Genomic DNA, 9301 nt, shown 5'->3' with positions numbered 1-9301 from the left:
AGCTCCCAGAAAAAGTGCAGCCTATACACAGACAGTCCTAAGGAGTTGGTGGTCAAAGCCTTATCTGCATCTCTTTTCCCTCACTATTATGTGGCATTAAGGAAATTTTCTGCTGAGCAGAGTGACCCTGACATGTGATTTCTTGTGCTTTTCTGGGTATATGCAGAGCATTATAAGAAGTAATGATTCCCAAAGAGCCCATCTAATCTGACAATTTTCATCAGCCTCCAAGGGGAGATTTTACCTTTTGCTCATTTCTCATTTTTTTTTTTAGTGTTACTATAAAAAAGAGAGGGAGAACAAGATCTATAACCTTTAATATGTCCTTGCAAAAGTTAGAGGTATGACATAAATGTTCTCTTTCACTCATCTTTGCCACCAGTCAGCATTTCTCAGCAGGTGGATCAAATATACAACTGGTCAAACTTGCCTCTTTCTCTAAATCTTAAAGATACTCTCCAGGCATCACATGTGAGTTTGGCCGAAAAACCATGGCTACTAGACTCTTAGACTACTGGGACCAAATAACATAAATCTAGGCTATTAGATCCTGACCACTCTAATCTCAACCAATGTCAAGTCCACATTTGGGAACATGAATTGTAAGGACCCTGGAAATAAAAGTCTGATTCTGGTTATTTACAAATCTTGTTTGATATGAACAAAATCTATTATCCACCTTTTATCCTAAAACATCTTTTGCTTCTGATACTGAAAACACTAAAAAAAAAAAAAAGAAAAGAAAAGATTGAAATATAGTTTAAATGCTTTACAGTAAAAATTAATAACGTTCAGCACAAAATCAATACTTAATCATTCATCATTAGCTATAATAAGACTACAAATAAGATGATAGTACTCGTTAGTAAAGCCAATTGCAATTGGTTTAATAAGGGTCTCTATTAGAAAGTTGTATAAATGAAAAGCCAAGGATTTGATAATTCAGTACAATTTTTAAAACATAACCCAACTATTTCAGGCTTATCAAAATCCTTAATTTTGATACATTGCACATTTCAGCTTCAAAATAAAGACAAATATTTTGGGTTTTAGCCCTTTAAAAACTATTGCTGTGCTTCCTCTCTTCTCTGCTCCCACCTCTCTGGAATCATTCTTTTTTTTTTTTTTTTAAACAGGATCTTGCTGTGTCACCCAGGCTTTAGTATGGTGGTGTGATCATAGCTCACTGCAGCCTCAACCTGCTGGGCTCGAGCCATCCTCCCACCTCAGCCTCCCAGTAGCTGGGACTACAGGCACATGACACCACACCTGGCTAAATTTTTAATTTTTGTAAAGACAGAGTCTTGCCATGCTGCCCAGGCTGGTCTCAAACTCCTGAACTCAAGCAATCCTCCCACCTCGGCCTCCCAAAATGCTGTGATTACAGGCCTGAGCCACCACACCCATTCTAAAATCATTCCTTTTTTATTTTTTATTTTTACTTTTATTTTTTGATATGGAGTTTTGCTCTGTCGCCCAGGCTGAAGTGCAGTGGTGCGATCTCGGCTCACTGCAAGCTCCGCCTCCCGGGTTCATGCCATTCTCCCACCTCAGCCTCCCGAGTAGCTGGGACTACAGGCGCCCACCACCACTCCCGGCAAGTTTTTTGTATTTTTAGTAGAGACAGGGTTTCACCGTGTTAGCTAGGATGGTCTTGATCTCCTGACCACGTGATCTACCTGCCTAGGTCTCCCAAAGTGCTGGAATTACAGGCATGAGCCACCACGCCTGGCCTCTTTTATTTTTTAATTTAAATTTTTTTTGTAAAGATGGGGTCTCATTATGTTGACCACACTAGTCTCAAGCTCCTTGAGTGATCCTCCCACCTCAGCCTCCCAAAGTGCTGGAATTACAGGCTTGAGCCATGCCCAGTCTGGAACCATTCTTTATCAATCTTGGGAACTCCTCTCCATTCTTTTATTAAAATCTGCAAGGAACTATGTCTCCCTCACACACCTACACACATTCACTCAGCCCCCACAGTCAATGAGCTCTATTATCAATCCCAGGAAGAAAACGCCAAACCATGGGCTTTTTGTTTCAGAATACAGTAGCCCTCCCTTATCTGCAGTTTTGCTTTCCAAGATTTCAGTCGCCCATGGTCGATCCTGGTCTGAAAATACTAAATGAAAATTTTCAGAAATAAACTATTCATAAGTTTTCATTTGCACACCATTCTGAATAGTGTGATGAAATCTCATCCATCCCACTCAGTCCCGCCCAGGATGTGAATCCTCCCTTTGTCCAGTGTCTGCACACTGTAGACGCTCCCATTAGTCACTTAGCAGCCAGATCAGTTATCAGATCAACTGTCATTATTTTACTTAGCAATGGCCCCAAAGCAGAAGAATAGTGATGCTGGCATATTATAATTGTTCTGTTATTATTAGTTATTGTTGTTAATCACTTACTGTGCCTAATTTATAAATTAAACTTTATCAGAGGTATGTGTTAGAATGTTAAGAAGTCTTGCCATGGCATTTTGTCTGTATGTTTTGTTCTTTTAGCATAGGTTGCACTCCTCCCTCCATTACAGAGGGCTCGGTACTATCCTTGGTGTGGGGTCTTGGAAAGTATCCCCCACAGATGAAAGGAGACTACTGCATACTATATACGTTTTGGGGGGTAACTGGGCGTTTCTAATAATCGTTTCTAGAATAATGTTTAGATGCACTTTGTCAGTTTTCTAGCTCTACACGAAGTGACATTAGAGCAGAAACTGGTAAGAATTTGTGACTTTAAATATGCTACAGTGTGGATGTGCTTAAAGTTGGTTTGATAGGGGACCAAAAAAAAATGTGTGAGTAGTCCCTATTGCTCTCCCCAAAAACTCCCCTGCCCCCATATAGAGGAAGTTATTAACTTCTGGGTCATCTCCTAGGCCGTTCTTTACCATGCAGAATCAAGATAATGGGGAAAGAAGGAAAATTCAAGTCACCAAAAAGGCTAAGTTGACCTACATAGTGAAGAGCTGAGCAAAGAAAGGAGAGTGGAGAGACAAATCAGTTTATGAGTTCTTCTGGGTAAAGATTTGGGGAGAGGTTCGGAGTGTGGGTCAAGAGAGACTTGCGAGCAGCTACAGAGTTCGAATTTTAAGAAGTTCTGCCATGGCCTTTTTTAGGAGAGACAGCAAGAATGCTTTGATCTGCTTATAATTATTATTTACTGGTCTATTATATATTAAATGGGACTCTGTGCTGGACCGGACCATGAGTGATTATCCTTATCTGTATAACATAAGTGTCCACAAAGTTTCGAGTTATCAGATTTGTTGATAGTCATTGATATGGTTGTGTGTCTGGGTATTTTGTTCTTTTAGCATAGGTTTCACCCCTCTTCCCTATTAGTCATTAAGGTCTTTGACATCAGATACTCCATCTTCTGTAAAATAAGATTAAAAAGCACAGAGGTCTACACATAGTGTGGCAGGAAATGCTCATTGGAGTTTACTGCTTGGGGAAGAGATAAGATTGAGGCCATTTAGCTACAAATAGAATGCACTGCATGCCCCATTCCCTTCACTGAAGTCTGGTGGAGGCAAAGAAGTCCCAGCTGTCAATTCTGAAATTCCCAAGTGCACCAGTCCCAGATTACTTTAACTATTATTAATCACTGGCCCCTCACAACTCATTGCCCCACACCAGTGCATCTTAATAGCATGGCTGAGAACCATGGATTTAACCTATGTGTTTAAGGTCAACCAAAGAATCCATCTGAAATCTAGAAATGTCTACAGATCCAGATGCCAATGACCAAAGGAAAAAAATCCCCAAAAAGCAGGACAGACGGTAATGGTCAAGTTCAATGTGAACCTTTCCAAATTCAAGACTGGACCTGCACTCCTCTCCAGCCCAAGAGGAATTGGGGCCTGAGATGGTCTTCTCTGATGAGAGCTAAAGTATAGTGGAAAGAGCAGTAGACTCAGAGTCCAGAGAACTGAATTCAATCCAACCTCTGTCACCAACTCATGAAGATGCAATGCTGAGTGGAGAGGTTGTGCCAAAAAAAATGGACTTTGGAGCTAGACAGAACTGGGTTCAAATCCCAGCTCACTCAATTACTCTTCTTGTAACCTAGGGCAAAGCACTTCAGCTTTTTGTGCCTCATTTTTCTCGTCTGTAAAAAAAAAAAAAAAAAAAAGGGATAATAACATTTACTTCTCAGGGATTCATTATAAGAATTAAATGAGACATATTAGACATTCAATAAAGGTCAGTTGCTGCTGTGTGGCCTTGGACAAATCACTTAACATCTCTGGACCTCAGTTTCCTCTTTTGTAAAGTAACAGGGATGGATTACATAATTTCTAGGACTCTTAACAACAGGGAATTCCGAGATCATAGACCTCAGATCTGCGATCTCAGATGTCAGATCCTAGCAAAGGATAACAAACGTAAGGAAGAAACCACTAAGGAAAATTCAGCATGAAGTGTTGATTACATCTTGCCAGAATGGTTGTGGCGAAAGCAATACAGACCAAGCACATTGGAAATGCAGTCATCACCCAGGCATTTAAGAAAGTAGATATTCCCTAGGGAGCTGGGTACAGGGAGTAGCTCTCAGTCCCCTCACACAGGCCATTTCCACAGATGGAATAAATAGAGAGAAAGAAAAAGGACATTATACCCAAAAACATTTTAAGACCATAAGAAGTAGACTCAATTAAAACAAATGTTTTAATGGAGCAAAAAGCAAAATGGACTGATACTTAATTTGGATGCTCATTCTGTCACTAACTTGGTTTGCAGTTTTGCTTTGGCTACTAGGAAGCTCACAGTCAAATTTATAGAAGTTCTTAGAGCTCTAGAAGTTCTTATAGCCTACATATTATGACTGCAATTCCACTTACCCCTTTCACTCAGCCATTATATTTGATTTTCCATAATCACAGCTTTGTTTTTATTTTAGATTTTCCTATTTCATTGTATCTATTCTTGTAATCCACTTGAATTACTTTATGAAACAAGGCAGAATATAAATAAATAGAAATCATTTTGTGAGTCACTCAACTACTTTACATGTTCTTTTCCTGTGTTTAAAATAAGAGTTGGGGACTCTGTCCAACATTCCTTTCAGCTCTAACCCTGTTAATTCTAGTCCTTCATTTCTGCAGCTCAAAGACCATAATATTAGGTGGTCTTTATAGAGCCTTGACTTAGTAAATATAGACAGCACTGGGCTCTCCAATATGTTTTACTTGTTCCTTATACATTTATTAGGAGTCACTTATGCTCTGAAAGATTATTGTCAGTAGAACTAATGAATTTTAAATGAGTCATTTTGAAGATTTCCTTCCATCCTATTACTATTAGGTGCTCCATTGTATCCTTAGAATTGGAGCTATCACTCTAGCACTTGAATAGAGCTGAATGTTTGTATAGAAACTATTAACTTGACTAACAGTTTGAAGTGATCCCACTTTGATCTTTAGCAGCCCTACCTATGTGATAAGTCAAGCTAGGGACACATCTGCATTTTGTAGATAAGGAAAGGGAAAAACAAAGAGATTTGGTGACTTACTCAAAGTCCTATAGGTAATGATCAGTAAGAGAACTTGAACTCTAATCTTCTGACTCTACTCCTTGGCCCTCTGCAATCTCCCAGCCTCAATAAAAGACTGGGAGGGGACGCTTCCAGGCCACACACCTCCTGTGACAGCCTCTTTGGTATGTTGCCCTGGAGAGCCACCTGCTCCAGTCCCATGGAGTGCCATAGAATTGGTCTTATCACTCTTCCACATACAGACCTTCTACTGTTTGCAAACAGTAATCCTGTACCCTTTAAATCTTTTATTCCTGAGCTAAATATGCGAGTCAAATTCCCTGAGAGCTATTTTATCGGTGAGGCACAAGAAACTCAGTGGCTAGGGTCCATTGCTTTTCAGGGGCCTATAAAAAAAAAAAAAAAAAAGGTTCCAAGCTACAGATGACAAAATTGAAATTAATAGCCATTTAATTAACTGCCTGAAAAATGTAACATTATGTCAATGTCATTGTTAAATTTATTATTCATTTATAAATGTATTATAAATTTGTAGATTAGACTCTCTCATTCTGCAAGAATTCCTGAGTAGGCACACTGATTGATTTGTGCCTACTCAGGAGAGTAGACAAAGACAATTGTAAATTGAATAATCATGTATAGGCAAATAACTTCGAAGGCAAAAGTATAAAAATCCCTTCAACATTTTTATGGAAAATTTTACATTTAATTCAAGATGTGGGTGCATTTTAATTTGTTTGATGTAAGTGATGATGCCTCCAAAAGAGTCTACATAAAGCTTAAAACAGTCCTGAGTCTTCCACGGCCTAAATTTCTCCATGTAGGCCAAGATAACTTTTAGTAAAATTGCTCCTTGTGGCTTCACAGTTTATGTAATTTCTCCTAGTTGCTGAATTTAACCAGCAAATTGAACCCCATTTACATTTGTTTGGAAGAAAATTAAGTTTCTGGGAGTACTCTGGGTCCTGCCACAATTCCACCAACATGACCTATCATGTGTCAGAAGCTTCCTCTCTCCACACCACACAAATCTAATCTCTTCCAGACATGATGAGAAACTGCTCTAACTCTGGCAAAAGAGCCATTGAAGTCAGCCACATTGCCAAGGGCACGGTTTTAATTGCCTCAAGGAGCCCTGGGGTGCACTGGCAGCATCCTAAATATATTGTAGGTTAAAGACCATCTTGCATCCAGACACAGACTGTTAATTCTTTAAACTTCTTATATTCAAGTGATATGCCAGGTATCAAAAATGGGCAATTCTTTAAAGGTGCAACAGCTCTGTGAGTGCTGCTTTCACAGGGCCTAACGTGAGACCATCTGGCACGAAATCATCTCTGATGCCCTCAGAAGTCACCAAGAGGAAAAGCTAGGAGGATCTTCTTGTGAATTCCTAGGGCTGGTAATGATGACAAACCTGCTTCCTAGAGGGCTGGGCCTATGGGTCTTGGCTTCAATCCCAGGTCTGAGGGAAGTCATGGGGAGCTGGATGATTGAGGCAACAGTAAGGATGGTCTCTGCCAAAGCCACAGCCAATTCTAAAACTGGCTTCCCTACTGGGAAGATGAAAGCCTGAGTTTTATTGGGTTCTAGGAGGACCTCCGGAGTTCCTCTTCCTGAGGCAGGAAACAAAGCAAACTCTTAAGAGGGGCGGAGTAAAGAACATGGGGCTCTGCTCAAGGTGTGTGTAGAAAATGCTTCTACCCAAAGTTACTCTGTTCTCAGAGGCTCAGCATCCTGAATGAGGATGCATTTGCCTCATAAAAGCCCTGTCTCCGTCAAGCCCTTTGGAATCTATCCAGGGTGACCACCTGCCCTATCTTCTAAGTCTACTTGTTCCATCTCTGTGCTTCAAACCTGAGTTTGCCTCTGTCCCAGCCCTTCAGATTGATGTTCAAATCAGATTGGGTCTAGTCCCTGGCTTCCCTGATGCTGTCTGCAGGCTTGCCTGTACTCCCAAAGCCAGTCCTGACTCCAAAACCCAGCCAGGCCTGCAGAGCTTCACCATCTCTGGTTGTCCAGGCAAAAACTCTGAATGTTGTAATGCAGAGATCACTAAAGCTTCTATGTAGAGACTCAGCCAAGACCCTTGAAGAAGGGAAACAAGTTTGGCCATGAAGCAATAAACCACCTTTGGAAACTCAACAGCACTTACTGAGTGCCATTGCAGGAACTGTGCTAGGCACTGTGGGTACAGCAAGCTCTCCCTTCACAAAGCTTAGAGTCACCTTCGGACCTGCTGAACAGACACTCCACTTCCTTACCTTCTGCTGGTAGCATGGTGTTTTGGCTTCCAGAGCAGCTTACCTCTTTCCAGTTCTGATATGGGCAGTAAGAGACGTCACACCTGTGTGGACCAACACCACCGGGAATAGCAATAAAACAAGGGATCAGACAGCAAAGGTACATTCCATCCCTTCCACCTAATTCTCTTTCTAGTTTATGCATTGTTGCTCTGGGAACCCCAGGATCTATGGATACCTCCAGTATAGATCCATCAAGTTGCAACTGTAGAGCAAAAGGAAAAAAATATATAATAGACGATAAATACTCTAGGGCTGTTTGGTGTACTAAACATTGAACTTGATCTTTCCACTGGAATAAGAAGTAATTTACCTCATTAGAGAGTACATGGCAGCAAGATAAGTATAGCTCATGAACCATATTTATTTTCAATTAATCTTGAAACAACATCCCTCATCCAGATTAAAATACTCAAAACCAAGGGCATATGACTGATTAAAGAGAAACATTCTTGAATCATGGGGTTGATTCCTGGAGGAGTAAAACAAGGAGACAGATTATTTGCTCTCTTCTTATAGATCTCAAGATAAAACTCCTCCCACCTATGACCATGGATTGATAGTGGCATCTCTGAATCTTTCAAAGCTTGGAATATCAAACTTAAATCTTTCCACAGTCTCATTTAATCCTTATGCTCCATGCTACCCTCAGTGATATTACATTTTGAAGATCAATACACATCATTTATGTAGTAGACCTTAAAAACCAAGAGTGAATTTAACATTTTTCAATCTTAAATTATTCTTAAATTGGTAATTTCGTGGTATTCTCTATATCTACTGCAATCAAGTGTGCCTCACTTTGTAGAATAAATGCATCCCAGAAGGTCCATCTTTAGAGTGAACTTTCCCCTCTGAGAGTCATATAGAACCAATCCCAAGACAAAATGAAACCATCTTCAATGATGAAATCCTTTTTTAATCATGCATTTTAAAGGAGAAATTTTTGATAAAATAATAATACACTTATAAAAACAAAGTTTCTTTTGTCTGACAGGATTACTTCTAGAGATAAAGGAAAAAACAGCAATTATAGCTTAAGAACAGAACATCCTAGGCTAAAAATTCACTCAGCTTTTATCAAATGTCTTCACTGTCATTGTACAAGAGAATAACAGGAAATTCTCTTTGGGTGCAATCTATGGAGGCTGAAGGCTCTTAAGAATAAGCAATAGAGCTAAGACTGGGGAAGGGTAGAGACCAAGGTCCCAAATACGAGAGGAAGGGGACCAATGAGGCAGTTATGAGAAGGGGGCCTCCCTCGCATGTGTTCAGTGTTACCTGTTATCCAATTTAAAGTCAGGCTTTAGGCGTCATATAATAATTCCTTTAATCAACCAGAAATTACATATATCCATAAAGGTTGAGAAGACGGGACAGAACAGATAAGAAAAAAAGTAACTGTCTAATAAAAGGGAGCCCAAATGTTGAGTGTTAGGAGTCAGGTTCAGTACCTGATCCTACCCTAAGATACCAGTTAGAGAGAGAGAGAGAGA

The sequence above is a fragment of the Colobus angolensis genome, unplaced genomic scaffold (assembly GCF_000951035.1).
Source record: "Colobus angolensis palliatus isolate OR3802 unplaced genomic scaffold, Cang.pa_1.0 Scaffold281, whole genome shotgun sequence".
In the NCBI taxonomy this organism is placed as follows: Eukaryota; Metazoa; Chordata; class Mammalia; order Primates; family Cercopithecidae; genus Colobus; species Colobus angolensis.
This window is presented reverse-complemented; position numbering follows the sequence as displayed.